Source organism: Meriones unguiculatus, chromosome X (genome assembly GCF_030254825.1).
Source record: "Meriones unguiculatus strain TT.TT164.6M chromosome X, Bangor_MerUng_6.1, whole genome shotgun sequence".
Taxonomy (NCBI): domain Eukaryota; kingdom Metazoa; phylum Chordata; class Mammalia; order Rodentia; family Muridae; genus Meriones; species Meriones unguiculatus.
The window spans coordinates 31,330,325-31,345,994 of record NC_083369.1 but is presented as its reverse complement, the minus strand read 5'-3'; positions in this window follow the sequence as shown (position 1 = coordinate 31,345,994).

Sequence of the window (15,670 nt, the reverse complement as noted above, 5' to 3'; positions counted from 1 at the left end):
AAGACTACTTGGATATGAGTTTAAGCCAATAGAATGTCTTTATTAGCTGGCTGGTAACTGTGCTGGGTGTTTGAGATCCCAGTGTAGCCCCAAGTCATTCTAAGGATGACCTCTTAAGCTCAAAAAAACATGTCCTAGGTTGACATACTTCAGTTAACAAGAATACTTAGACAGAAGCAGAATTACAGCAGCCAAAAAACAAAGTTAGTACCTTTAGAAACTTCCCTGGGAATAAGGACCTTAATGGACTAGCCCCTAGGTGGGCCAAGATTTTTTAATGTCCTTTGTTTATTTGTTTGTTTTACCCCAGCAGTGAAAGGCCATATCTCTGTATAGATCACACCATGGACATGGCTGGTAGTAAAAGCATACTAATTGAAAGTCCTTGAATACATAAATAAATGTTGGTGGACTTGCTTTTTCCCCATCTGAGAGGTTGGGTCAAACCAGTTATGCTCTCTGAGCTATGGTACCTAACTTGGGCCCAAATCATTTTGGTTAAAGTAACTACTGCAGCTCCCACTGGTTTCATCTTTCATCTCATGATGAGCACCAGTGTCATCAGGCAAGAGGGTAGCCCAATTAATTGGTGGTGGTAGTTTTCTCAAACTGGACTCAAGGGTAAGCCTGAAGTACAGCCTGTTAATGGGTCTCACAATCATTAGACAATCAGCATTCTGGCACTTCTTGGAGAAGGGCCTCAACCTTGTGGTAAGGTGCTATAAGTATAAGAGCTTGACGCAGAAGTAGTTTGTTTTCTTTTATTAAATGAGCAGTTGCTACCACAGCTCATAGACAAGTCGACCATTCTGTGGCTTCAGAATTCAAACATTTTGACATGTATGTTGACATGACCCCAAATTTTGGGTTTAAAACCATTTATGACTTGTTTATTCTCAGTACAAAAAACGAGTTTAGTGTCCTCTTTGTGCTCTTAAATAAAGGCCTTGGTGTTTCTACAAACTGATATGCAGATGCAACTGCACCTAAGAACTCATAAAACTATCTCTTGTTCTTTGGAAGAGGGATCTAAAGGATGATAGGAATCTTATTTTGAGATAGGCTTTTTTGCTTCCCTTCAGTTCTTAGTGAAGATAGGTAGCCTTCTATAAAGTTGAGCTTTCTTAGTCATCATTTGTAGCTTAAAGTCTGTAACTTCTGCAGCAGTCTCTCAGTGGATCTTTTATAATCTGTTTCCCAGGAATCCTTAGATGGAAGAGCAGGAAGTCTATTTAATGTCTTTAAAAACTCAAGTGACAACAAATGCTTGAGAGGTTGTGGAGAAAGGGGAACCCTACTCCACTGCTGGTGAAAATGTAACCTTGTACAACCACTTTGGAAATCAATCTGGTGCTTTCTCAGACAATTAGGAATAGTGCTTTCTCAAGATCCAGCTATACCATTCCTAGGCATATATCCAAAAGATGCTCAAGTACACAACAAGGACATTTGATCAACCATGTTTGTAGAAGCTTTATTCATAATAGCCAGAACCTGGAAACAACCCAGATGTCCATCAACAGAGGAATGGATACAGAAATTGTGGTGCATTTACACAATGGAATACTACTCAGCAATTAAAAACAAGGAAATCCTGAAATTTGCAGGCAGATGGTGGGATCTAGAAAAGATCATCCTGAGTGAGTTAACTCAGAATCAGAAAGACACATACATTATATATTCACATATAAGTGGATACTAGACTTATAAGATAGGATAAACATACTAAAATCTCTACACCTAAAGAAGATAAACAAGAAAGAAGACCTGGGGTAAGATGATCAATCCTCACGTAGAAAGACAAAGGGGATTGACATTGGAAGTAAGAGAAAACAATTAACAGGACAGGAGCCTACCACAGAGGGCCCCCTGAAAGACTCTGCCTAGCAGTGTATCAAAGCAGATGCTGAGACTCATAACCAAACCTTGGGCAGAGTGCAGGGAATCATTTGAAAGTCAAGGGCATTAGTATGACCTAGAGAGGACAAGAGCTCCACAAGGAGCAAACATCTGGGCACAGGGGTTTTTTATGAGACTGTATCTCTAACCAAAGACCATGTATGGATATAACATAGAACCCCTGCTCAGATGTAGCCAATGGTAGCTCAGTATCCAAGTGCGTACCCTAGTAAGTGGAACAGGGACTATTTCTGACATGAACTCAATGGCTGGCTCTTTGACCTCTCCTTCCCCCTCCCCCCCACACACACCGAGGGAGGAGCAGCCTTGCTAGGCCACAGAAAAGGACATTGCAGCAAGTCCTGAAGAGACCTGATAAAACAGGGTCAGATGGAAGGGTAGGAGGACCTTCCCTATCATTGGACTTGGAAAAAGCAGGGAGGAAATGAGGGAAGGAGGATGGGGTTGGGAGGGAATGAGGGAGCAGGATACAGCTGGCATAAAAAGTTAATAAACTGTAACTAATATTAAAAAAATTAAAAAAAAAACAGAGCCAACATGGTCCAGGCATGTTGCCCTCTGTAACCTTCCATTGTGTTTATTTGTCTATTTAAAAGCAAAGATGAGTTGACTTTCCTCTGCCAATTGGACACTGAGGAACACATCTTTCAGGTCCAAGGCAGTATGTACCTATTTCTGTGGAAGGATCAGACTCATGAGAATCAGAGGTGCCACTTTTCCTCATAGGCAGGAAAGTCATATTCCAGGGTCACTGGCAGGGCACCAGGATGCCTGTCTCTTCAAGGCAGGCAATAAAGACTGCAATTTTCTCTTTTGTGTCTGGGTCGTTGGGTATTGTTTAGTCTTGACTGATGTAGTTGAATTAGTTAGTTGAACAATTATAGGAACTTGGTGTTGGGCCAGTCCTGGGGACTTGGTTTCTACCCACACACAGGGTAAATATTTATTATTAACCTGAGAGATGGTCCAACTGTGTCTTTTGATTGGAGGCAGAGCTTTCAGTTAGAAGATATTTTTCTGACAAAGGGTAACACACCAAAATTATCTTGTGTATCTGCAAATCTAATCATCAGAGAAGGTGATGGTGACTTTCAGTTTATGTGAAAGTTATTGTCCCAATCAATTCTCTGCTCTTAAACACCTTTTGAGCTACCTCCAGCAACTGGGACTTACTTATTGTATTTGAATTTTTCTAATTTTTATAACTTTCTTTTTTTAAAATATCTGGGGCCAACTGAGTGACAAAGGAAATTGTTTTAGCAGTTATATTTATTCTTTCTAAGAAGTAATTAGTGAAAATTCTTTAAAGTGGTATTGGTCTGTGTTGGACAGAATGGAAGAATTCATTTTTTCTAGGCTGTTTTCTTGCAGTGATCCCCCAGCATAGCCCAGCCCAGGAGTGGTTTTGTTACTTTTTTTTTTTCAGTGAATGGTGGGTTTGCAGATCATTGGTTGAAAAGGAGACATTAATTATGAAAAAAGGAGCAGAACTTTCTCTTGATTATCCAGGCCAGCACACGGCAAGGGCCCTGGATAAGAAGCCAGCCCCTCCCCACCTCTACACAAGGACCAACTCTGTGACTATGAGCAGTAGTCAAGCAACTCAAGCACTCTTGGAGAGAAGCAAGTATTTTCTGTTGTTGATTTTTGTTTCTTTTTGTTTTTGTTGTTGTTGGATACTTTGGATGACCTGGCAGAGCCAAGAGCATTCAGGTCTCCAACAGGAGGGGGGAAGTCTTAAGGTAGATGGAGGGAGGGTCTCACACCAGAGAGCCATTGGTCAATACACGGAAACAAAACTGTCAGAAACAGATAGAAAACACACACACACACACACACACACACACACACACACACACACACACAGAGAGAGAGAGAGAGAGAGAGAGAGACAGAGACAGAGACAGAGAGACAGAGAGAAAGAAAGAGCGAGAGGGAGAAAGAGAGAGAGAGAGAGAGAGAGAGAGAGAGAGAGAGAGAGAGAGAGAGAGAACAACCTGGAGTAGCCACCATGCAGTTGTAGCCTTAAATGATTGAAAAGACAGGGGGAATGACATCTGACATGGATCATTGCTGTGTCTGACCTCCCCTATATGTCCAAATAGAAGGGGTATCAGCCAGAATTACCTCCAGAGGTGACAGACCTGGGGATTTTGTAATTTGTCCTTTAGGGGGTGGAGGTGTCAGACTTCTCTGAAGCGTTAGGTAGAGATTGATTAATGGGCACCGACTGTGGGGTCCTGGAACACCTCAGGTTGCATACTCCTTAGTCATCCCTGATCATCATACTCTTCCTTGACCACCCCAGAGTCTCAAGCTCCAGTCTCTGGGATTTCAATAGGACCTCTAGATATGTTGTGGGTATTCAGCAAAGAAGACTACTTAGACACAGCTTTAAGCCAATAAAAAACTGTTATTAGGGTGTTCAGGATCTCAATGCAAACCCAAACCTTTCTAAGTGTGAGCTTTTAGGCATAGAAACTATGCTCAAGGTTGACATACTTCAGTTAACGAGAACAGTTAGCCAGAAGTAGAATCACAGAAACCAAAAAGCACTGTTAGTAAATTTAGAAACTTTCCCAGAACTATGGACTTTGGTGGATTAAGTCTTTGTTTTAGATTTGACAGGTGTTGCTCTCTGTCTATATGCTGAGTTTTACAGCTTGAATAATACTTCCATCTTGGAGTCATTTGTGCTACAGTCTCAGTTCTACTTATGTCTATGGCCCCATAACTGTTTGATTCTCTATAATACCCAGAGAGTCAAAAGAAGTTTTACATCTTTCATTCTCTTTGTGGAGTAATATTTTAGGCATGTATATATTAGAGATCATTTATTCATAGCCTAGTGAGTAGCATTGGATTGTTTCAGGATTTGATTATTATGGATAAAACTCATATTTGCAAGTTTTATATGCAAAAAGTTTGTGTTTCTCTAGATTGAATGCACATGAATAATACTCTTGTATTGCATGGTAATTCATGTGATTAACTTAATAAATATTTTCAAGCTGTTTACAGGGTGATTGAAAAAATTTAAATTCTTACTAAATATTAGCAGAATCTGGTGGCTCAGGCTTATTAAACCATAGTATTCTAGAGGTTGAGGCCTATGGATCACAAATTCAAAGCCTGTCTGAACTACAAAGTGATTTCAATGCCAACCTGGTATAATTAAATGTGACACTCAATATATTATCTCAATATATTTTAAAAGCTCAGTGGTAGAATGTTATCTGTAGGCTTAAAGTTAATGTGCAATTCAAATACTGATTTATGTATCCCTCATAACTGGTTGTAAACCTTGCATTGAAAATCTCCTGTCTCAATGTTGTATAAACTCTGATCTCCAATGGTTCCCTGATATGTCAATAAAGCTTACAGCTTACAGCCAATTATGAAGGCAGAGAATAGTGTTAGACTTTCTTCCAGCCATGGTAGGAGGAGTTAGAGGAGAGGAAGTAGGGGATTCAGCAGAGAGCAGAGCAGGGGTGGGGGGTGGGTGGATCAACCACAGGAGATGTCCAGGTAAAATGAGGAGAGAGGAACTGGAGCGGGAAAGCTACAAAATGCAAATATCCTGGGATGTAAGCTGGGAGGAAGGAGTAATAACAGCTCAGTGCTTGCATTGTGAAGCAAATTATACACTAATGTAAGGAGTATCAATTATTTATATTGTAAGACCTGGGGTCTCACAGCTCAGGAGTTCAAGATCGCGCCATTCCCAGAAAGCCCCACAGACCACGACTTGATGTAAAAGCAAGAAGTTTAATTTAACCATTGAGCAATGGGGGTCACCCCTGCTGGTCAGCAAAGAGTGGCACCGGGAGAGGAGACAAAAGCCTTAGGTTTTTAAAGGAAAAATTGTGGGTAAATTTGAAGTTGTAGTCTTGGCAATTTAGGATTGGATGAGGAAGCTCTAAAGTAAGATAATTGGTTAGTCTTAGGTGCTCAAGTTTGGCCAGTCCTGCCAAGTGTGGATGCAGCTGCAATTGGAGGTAGGGGTGGTTAGCTCATCCTTGAAGATTAGGGCTGGCCTTTGGCTAGAGGTCAGGAGCTACTAAGAAGAAGGATTGAGTCCATCTAGGTTCATTGCTAAGAAACACTATATGAAGACAAGGGTCTGGTCCTTCTTTTTGCTGAGTGAAGGTCATTGCTTGCTCGCTTTTTTTCTATCTGTCCTCACAGATAGGGTCACATTCCTCCATTCTCTGGAAAGGTACTAAGAGGCTTTAGTTTAACCTGGACCTAAAACTCAAAACTATAGGCTTTAAAAGACATGTAGGTTACAAAATTAGTCTAACCCTTTCAATATGATAGCCTGGTTATGAGTGAAAAACAGTTCTTAGAAATAACTGTAACAGTTACCTGGCACTAATGAGCACCTCTTTTCAATCACCAGTCCTAGATACAAGGAAGAAATGTAAACACGTTCATGTTGCTTTATAGCCTCATCAGAATCTGATGTTTTCATATTTTCTTTCACTTGAAATGATACTAATCAGGTGCTTTCTCACCAACCAGATCACCACCAAATACATTATTCTCAGTTACTACTTAAGAATGTAGTTCTGCTACCCTTTTACTTGGATCAACATTCTGTTTTTTTTAAATTTTTTATTAATTACACTTTATTCATTTTGTATCCCCCCATAAGCCCCTCCCACCTCCCCTCCCGACCCCACCCTCTCTCTCCTTTCTGCATGCATGCCCCTCCCCAAGTCCACTGATAGGGGAGGTTCTCCTCTCCTTTCTGATCTTAGTCTATCAGTTTTCATCAAAAGTGGCTGCATTGTCTTCTTCTGTGTCCTGCTAAGGCTGCTTCCCCCTCAGGGGGAGGTGATCAAAGAGCAGGCCAATAAGATTATGTCAGAGGCAGTCCCTCTTCCCATTACTATGTAACCCACTTGGACACTGAAGTTCCATGGGCTACATCTGTGCAGGGGTTCTAGGTTATCTCCATGAATAGTCTCTGGGAAGTTCCCTGTGTTCAAATTTTCTTGTTCTGTTGCTCTCCTTGTGGAGTTCCTGTCCTCTCCAGCTCTTACTATTTCCCACTTCTTACATAACATTCCATTCACTCTGCCTGACAGTTGGCCATCAGGCTCAGCATCTGCTTTGATAGTCTGCAGGGCAGAGGCTTTCAGAGGCCCTCTGTAGCAGGTTCCTAGGTTGTTTCCTGTTTTCTTCTTCTCATGTCCATCCTCTTTGCCTTTCAGGATGGGGACTGAGCGTTTTAGTTAGGGTCCTCTCTCTTGCTTAGTTTATTTAGATGCACAGATTTTAGTGGGTTTGTCCTATGTTGTATGTCTATATGAGTGAGTGTATACTGTGTGTGTCTTTTTGCTTCTGAGACAACTCACTCAGGATGATCCTTTCCAGATCCCACCTTTTACCTGCAAATTTCATGATTTCCTTATTTTTCATTGCAGAGTAATACTCCATTGTATAGATGTACCACAGTTTCTGCATCCATTCTTCAGTTGGGAGGCATCTGGGTTGTTTTCAGCTTCTGGCTAATACAAATAAAGCTGCTAAAAACATAGTTGAGCAAATGTCCTTTTTGTGTACTTGAGCCTCTTTTGGATATATGCCTAGGAGTGGTATGGCTGGATCTTGAGGAAGCGCTATTCCTAGTTGTCTGAGAAAGCGCCAGATTGATTTCCAGAGTGGTTGTACAAGTTTACCTTCCCACCAGCAGTGGAGAAGTGTTCCCCTTTCTCCACAACCTCTCCAGCATGTGTTGTCACTTGAGTTTTTGATCTTGGCCATTCTGATGGGTGTAAGGTGAAATCTCAGGGTCGTTTTGATTTGCATTTCCCTAATGGCTAATGAGGTTGAGCATTTTTTTAAATTGTTTCTCTGCCATTCGATATTCCTCTTTTGAGAATTCTCTGTATAGCTCTGTTCCCCATTTTTTAAGTGGATTACTTGGTTTGCTGCTTTTCAGCTTCTTTAGTTCTTTATATATACTGGATATGAGTCTTCTGTCAGATAAGGGTTGGTGAAGATTCTTTCCCAATCTGTAGGCAGTCGCTTTGTTTTGATGACAGTGTCCTTTGCTTTACAGAAGCTTTTCAGTTTCATGAGGTCCCATTTATTGATTGTTGCTCTTAGAGCCTGTGCTGTTGGTGTTCTGTTCAGGAAGTTTTCTCCTGTGCCAATGAGTTCTAGTGTATTCCCCACTTTTTTTTCTAGCCGATTTAATGTGTCTGGTTTTATGTTGAGGTCTTTGATCCACTTGAATTTCAGTTTAGTGCAGGGTGATAAGTATGGATCTATTTTCATTTTTCTACATGTACACATCCAGTTGTACCAGAACCAGTTTTTGAAGATGCTATCTTTTTTCCATTGTATGGTTTTGGCGTCTTTCTCAAAGATCAAGTGACCATAAGTGTGTGGGTTTATTTCCGGGTCCTCTGTTTGGTTCCATTGATCCACCATTCTGTTTCTATGCCAGTACCATGCAGTTTTTAAAACTGTTGCTCTATATTACAACTTAAGATCAGGTATGGAGATACCTCCAGAAGATCTTTTATTGTAGAGGATTGTTTTAGCAATTCTGGGTTTCTTGTTATTCCATATGAAGTTGGGAATTTTTCTTTCCAGGTCTGTAAAAAATTGTGTTGGTATTTCAATGGGAATTGCATTGAATGTGTAGATTGCTTTTGGTAAGATGGCCATTTTTACTATGTTAATCCTGCCAAGCCATGAGCATGGGAGATCTTTCCATCTTCTCATATCTTCTTCCAATTCTTTCTTCAGAGACATGAAATTTTTTTTCAAACAAGTCTTTGACTTGCTTGGTTAGAGTTACTCCAAGGTACCTTAAGTCATTTGTGGCTATTGTGAAGGGTGTTGTTTCCCTAATTTCTTTCTCAGCCCTTTTGTCTTTTGTATACAGGAGGGCTACTGATTTTTTTGAGTTAATTTTGTATCCGGCCACTTTGCTGAAGGTGTTTATCAGCTGTAGGAGTTCCCTGGTAGAGTTTTTGGTGTCACTCACATATACTATCATATCATCTGCAAATAGTGATAATTTGACTTCTTCCTTTCCAATTTGTATCCCCTTGATCTCCTTCAACTTTCTTATTGCTCTAGCAAGGACTTCCAGATCTATGTTGAAGAGATATGGAGAGAGTGGGCAGCCTTGTCTTGTCCCTGATTTCAGTGGGATTGCTTTAAGTTTCTCTCCATTCAGTTTGATGTTGGCTATAGGATTGCTGTATATCATCTTTACTATGTTTAGATATGTGCCTTGTATTCCTGATCTCTCCAAGACATTAAACTTTAATGCATGTTGGATTTTGTCAAATGCTTTTTCAACATCTAGGGAGATTATCACGTGGTTTTCTTCTTTCAGTTTGTTAATATGGTGGATCACATTGATGGATTTCCGTATATTGAACCACCCCTGCATACCTGGGATGAAGCCTACTTAGTCATGGTGGATGATATCTTTGATGTGCTCTTGTATTCGGTTTTCGAGTATTTTGTTGAGTATTTTTGCATCAATGTTCATAAGGGAGATTGGCCTGAAGTTCTCTTTTTTTTGTTGGGTCTTTGTGAGATTTAGGTACCAAGGTGACTGTGTCTTCATAGAATGAGTTTGGTAATGTTCCTTCTGTTTCTATTTTGTGGAATAGTTTGAAGAGAACTGGAGTTAGCTCTTTTTTGAATGTCTGGTAGAATTCTGCGCTGAAACCATCAGGTCCTGGGCTTTTTTTGGATGGGAGACTTTTGATGACTGCTTGTATTTCCTTGGGGGATATAGGACAATTTAATTGATTTACCTGGTCCTGATTTAGCTTTGGTAAGTGGAATCAATCAAGAAAATTGTCCATTTCATTTAGATTTTCAAATTTTGTTGTGTATAGACTTTTGAAGTAAGTCCTAATTATTGTTTGGATTTCCTCAGTGTCTGTAGTTATGTCCCCCTTTTCATTTCTGATTTTATTGATTTGGGTGGTGTCTCTCTGCCTTTTAGTTAGCTTGGCTAATGGTTTGTCTATCTTTTTGATCTTCTCAAAGAACCAGCTCTTGGTTTCATTGATTCTTTGAATTGTTTTATTTGTTTCTAATTGATTGATATCAGCCCTGAGTTTGATTATTTCTAGCCTTCTACTCCTTTTTTGTATGTCTGCTTCTTCTTTTTTGGGGTTTTTAAGTGAGCCATTAAGTTGCTTGAATGAGCTGTCTTGAATTTCTTCTTGAAGGCACTTAGTGCTATGAACTTTCCTCTTAGCACTGCTTTCATTGTGTCCCACAGGTTTAGGTATGTTGTGTCTTCATTTTCATTGAGTTCTAGGAATACTTTAATTTCTTTCTTCAATTCTTCCCTGACATAGCTGTCATTTAGTAGCAATTTTTTTCAGTTTCCATGTGTGTTTAGGCTTTTTGTTATTTCTGTTGTTGTTGAGGTCCAGCTTTATTCCATGGTGATCAGAAAGGATACAAGGGATTATTTCAATCTTCTTCTATCTGTTGAGGTTTGCTTTGTGACCAACTAGACGGTCTATTTTGGAGAAGGTTCCATGAGGTGCTGAGAAGAAGGTAAATTCTTTTGTGTTTGGGTGTAAAGTTATGTAAATGTCTGTGAGGTCCATTTGATTCATGACCTCTGTTAGAGATATTGTTTCTTTGTTTAATTTCTGTTTTGTTGACCTGTCCTTTGTTGAGAGGTGGATGTTGATGTCCCCACTATTAGTTTGTGGGGTTCTATGTGTGGTTTAAGTTTTATAAATGTTTCTTTCACAAATGTGGGTGCCCTTGTATTTGGGGTATAGATGTTCAGGATTGTGATGTCTCCTTGGTGTAATTTTCCCTTGATGAGTATTAAGTGTACTTTCCCATCTGTTTTGATTAATTTTGATTGAAAGTCAATTTTATCAGATATTAGAATGGCTACTCCTGCTTGCTTCTTGCATCCATTTGCTTGGAATGCCGTCTTCCATCCCTTTACCCTCAGGTAATGTCCATCTTTGTAACTTAGGTGTGTTTCTTGTATACAACAGATTGCTGGGTTTTGTTTACACATCCATTCTGTTAGTCTGTGTCTTTTTATTGGAGAATTAAGTCCATTGATGTTGAGAGAGATTAATGACCAGTGGCTTTTAGATCCTTTGAATTTGATGTTGGCTGTGGTTATACAGTTGTGTTCTTTGTTGCTTTTTGTTTTACTGCAGTGAGGTTATTTATTTCTTGTGTTTTCTTGAATGTAGCTAGTTTTCTTGGGTTGTATTTTCTCTTGTAGTGTCTTCTGTAATGCTGGATTTGTTTGTAGGTATTGTTGAAATTTGTTTTTGTCATTGAATATCTTGTTTTATCCATCTATGAGGACTGAGAGTTTTGCTGGGTATAGTAGCCTGCGCTGACATCTGTGTTCTCTCAGGGTTTGCATGATATCCGTCCAGGCCCTTCTGGCTTTCATAGTCTATGTTGAGAAGTCAGGTGTGATTCTATTGGGTTTGCCATTATATATTACTTGGCCTTTTTCCCTTGCAGCTTTTAGTATTTTTTCTTTGTTTTGTATACTTCCGGTTTTGATTGTTATGTGGGAGCAGGATTTTCTTTTCAGGTCTAATTTATTGGGTGTTCTATAGGCCTCTTGTATTCTTATTGGCCTTTCTTTTAAGTTGGGGAAATTTTCTTCAATGATTTTGTTGAAATTATGTTCTGGGCGTTGTAGGAGGGAATCTTTTTCCTCTATTCCTATTATTCCTAGTTTTTTTTTCTTGATTGAATTCATGTTTAATAATTATAGGCACCGTGTCCCCCTCCTTTCTCCTGCCCAGGCAGCAGCAGTGGTGGTGCAGTGGCTGGGGCATATGCCCCCAGCAGCGAGGACGGCAGTCCCAAGAGTGATTTCAAAAAATAAAAAAGGACCCTAGAGGCAGGCAGAAGTGCCCCCCCCCCAAAAAAACACACCAAATTTCAAGACTTTATATATATCTCTGTGCCTTGAGGGGAGGAGAGGGACACTTGGCAGCATCCTGGAGGGGGGGCCCAGGCAGCCCTAAGCCATCCTGCCTCATCAGCCACTTTATTAGCTGAAGACACATCTCACTACAGGCACCCACTGCCACTGCTGCCACTGCTGCCCCCCCCTGCAGTCCAGGCAGCTGGCTGGCTGGGCCATCTACGTGTCCATGGCTCCAAGTCCCCGGCCCCACCCTCCATCAGTTGTGATCAGACTCCTCCTCCTCAGCCTCATGAAGCCAATTGAAGAATGCTGTGACAGATTTAAGGGCCACACCCTTGTCCTGCTGCTCAGCAGGGTCCTTGCTGCTCTCCCAGCTGTAGAAGGCATCTTCCTTCACCACGTCCTCATCATATAGAGCATCAAAGAACATCTGAAGCAGATTGGCAGGCTGTTCTAAGGTTACTACAAGGGCCTGGAGTGCATAGAGTGCTTGTAGCTCCTTCTGCTCATCACACAGGTATTTCTGTAGCAGTCTTGCTCGCACTTTCAACACTGCAACATACACTCGGTTTTGTCTTTTTATGTTGTCTTGAATTTCTTGGACCGTCTGTGTCAGGAATTTTTTAGATTTAACATTTTCTTTGACAGATACATCTATTTCTTCCATTGTATCTTCCACACCTGAGATTCTTTCTTCCATTTCTTGTAGCCTATTGGTTATGCTAACCTCTGTAGTTCCTGCTTTCTTCCCTAAGTTCTTTCTCTCCACAATTTCTTCCATTTGTGTGTGTGTTTTTTTTTTTTTTTTTTAATTTTTCCAATTCTATCTTCAGGTCTTGAGCCATTTTGTTGGTTTCCTTCCCCTGTCTGACTGTATTTTCATGTTTTTCCATCAATTCCTTCAGCTGTTTGTTTGAACAATCCTCTGTTTCTTTTATTTCATTCAGTGATTTAAGCATTTCCTCTTTAAAGGCCACAAACTGTTTGGCTTCAGCTTCTTCTATTTCTTTTCGTATTTTATTTGTTTCCTCTGTTATCTTCTTCATGAGCATAGATCTTAGGTCATCTTCTTGAATTTCAATTATGCTGGGGTGTCTGGGGCTATTTGCCCCTGGATAACTGGGTTCTGGAGATTCCATATTGCTCTGGCTTTTGTTGGTTGAACTTTTACGTTGTCCTCTACCCATTGTGCTATCTTAGTTAGCTATGAATTTAGTTTCTGGTTGTTCCTGGACTCCTGTGGTGGAGAGAATCCCTTTGGCAGGAAAATGTTTTTTCCTGAAGGAAGCCTTCTCATCTTTTAGGTATAGTCACTGGATGACCAGTGTTTTTCAGGAGTTGCTACAGCTCACCTCAGGCATAGAGACCTGGGTAGTAACTGTGGTCCTTATTAGTCGAGAGGGCTCTCCTCTCACCGGGAGAATTCCTGGAGACAGCTGCCCTCCTTCTGGGTTTCTTGCTGTAAATTTAGTGTTCAGCTGCTGTAACCTGTGTGTCCCGTGGTTTGGTCGGTTTTGTTAGGGATAAGTAGTTGCCCCTTGGAGCAGTATCTGGGGGTTGATCTCAGGGTTCCCGGTCTTTTGTAGGTCTGAGGTTGGGGCTCAGTGCTCCAGAACCTAAGAGGTAATCTGTGGTGGGTGAGTATTGCTCTCTTGGTAACAGCAGGCTATCTGGGGCACAGCAGTTCCCTGGTTTGGGCCAGTCTGTGGTACCTTTTCTGGGGATATACTGGGTGGCCTAAATCCGTCCCCTTTGCTTCGTTCCTTTTTCCTTGTGAGGGTTTCTCCAGACAGTGACTCCAAGACTCTGGTGTCTTGGGGCACACAGTTCTGTCTGTAAGGAGTAGTTGGTACAAAGTAGGTCTCTGGGCTGGCAGCGTGTGCGCCTGCCTGCTAGTCTGCGGGAGCTGGGTTCCCAATAACTCTGTGCTCCCTGCTTGGGCCCAGATCCGTGATGGCTGGGCGTACTTGCCTGTCTGTGGTCTGCGGTCTGCGAGGCTTTCCCCAGTCAAAGCCTAGGTGACCCAAGCAGCATGGTTTCTTCCTTCTCTGTGGGGCCCTCTCTCGACAGGGATTCCCAGTCTCTGTTGCACTGGGGCACGCAGCTTGTCTGTACCTGTGAGCTGGGCGCGCAGCTGCTCTCAGCGCAGCAGGAGTTCAGTTGTGATGGCGGCGGGTACCCGAGGTCAGCAAGACCTTCCAGGGAAAGACTGGGTGACCCGTGATCAGACTCGCAACTTTCTTTCCCCGTGGGGTTTTCTTGCGACTGGGAATCCCAGTCTCTGGCACCCTTGTGCCCACTGATCAGCCTGGGAACGTGATCGGGACACGCAGGGGTGCAGCTCCCACCTGGAGACCCAAAGCCTGAGTTACCCGGGATCTCTTCCGGGTTTTGGCTGGGTGGCCCGAGAGTTGACCCGATCGATTCCCACTCTGTGGGAGCCTCCCCTCACCTGGGAAACACAATAGCTGTAGTTTTAGGTCCCAGAGTTCGGTCTCCTGGTTGCTGCACGTAGAGTGTTGTCCTGCTTTTCAGACACAGTGCTCTCCTGGCGCTGCCATCTTGCCTCCCCCTCAACATTCTGTTTTTATAGGAGAATTACTTAGCAAATTATATTCTATGAATATCTTTCTATTTACTTTTGTTTTTATGTGATTAAAAGTATTTTAATATTTTCTTTTTATTCCAAAAAATCGTAATTGTCTAAATTTTCTAAATTTGTCAAAAGTACTTTTCAGCATAAACTCATAAAGCATTCTACCAACTCAGTCTCCCTGAGGGCATATGTGTGTGTGTGTGTGTGTGTGTGTGTGTGTGTATGCATCCCATACCTTACAGTATCTATAGAAAACATTTGCAGGACTACATGCTCTATGGATTGGTTTTTGTCTGGTGTTACATCTTACTGCATACCATTCTGAGTTCTACCCTTACTTACTTGAAAAGAATTACAAAGGAGGTTCCACAAAGTTCAAATTTTAGCTAGTCTTTTCTTTATGTGTGGTTGAAAATTTTGACAGCTCTTTGCTCTTTTAGAATTTAGAGCATTGTACAGGAACTATTATTTGCATTTACACAAAATCTGAGCCTTTCAGGGATACAAAACTGCCTTAGCTTGGGCACCAGTATACATACAGACTTTGTTCTGTGCTCTTACAAAAACAAGCAAGCAAACAAACAAAAAGGAAACAAAACAAAACAAAAAAAAAGCAAAGGTGATTCACATCTGAAACTTGTAAGCTAAAACAAGAAAAAAGAAAAAGAACACAAAATTTTAGAAGATGATTCAGATATTTTATCATGTCTCAGAAATTTGCACAGAATACCCAACTCCCTTCCAACCTTGTTTCAATTGTCCACAACAATTTCAATGAATTACAAATTGATTTTTTTATTTAGGTTTACTTACTAATCTCTTCATATTTGTGGAAAATGAGGTATTTATGATCTTGGTGCTGTAAGATTCTTGCAAAACTGTCAGGAAACATTATTTTTAAAAGGTGTACAGGTGTTAAAGATAACTTTTTTAGTTGTCAGATTGAGATTCTAGAGGCAAAGAACAAATGAAAAGCACAAGAAGACAAAACAATGTAAATCTGTGCTTGTATGAAAAAATCTTTATTTTTTTTCATTGGTGTACTTTAAGCAATAACTTCAAATACCATTTCTAAAGCCTCTATAATCAGTGTATAATAATCAGCCCATTGACCAGCAGCATAGAAATCCTCTGGGAACTAGCAAGTATAGATTTTTGGGAACTGTTCCAGATATGCTGAACTATAATCCATATTCAATAATAAACCACAGGATTGCTTTCATATCATACAT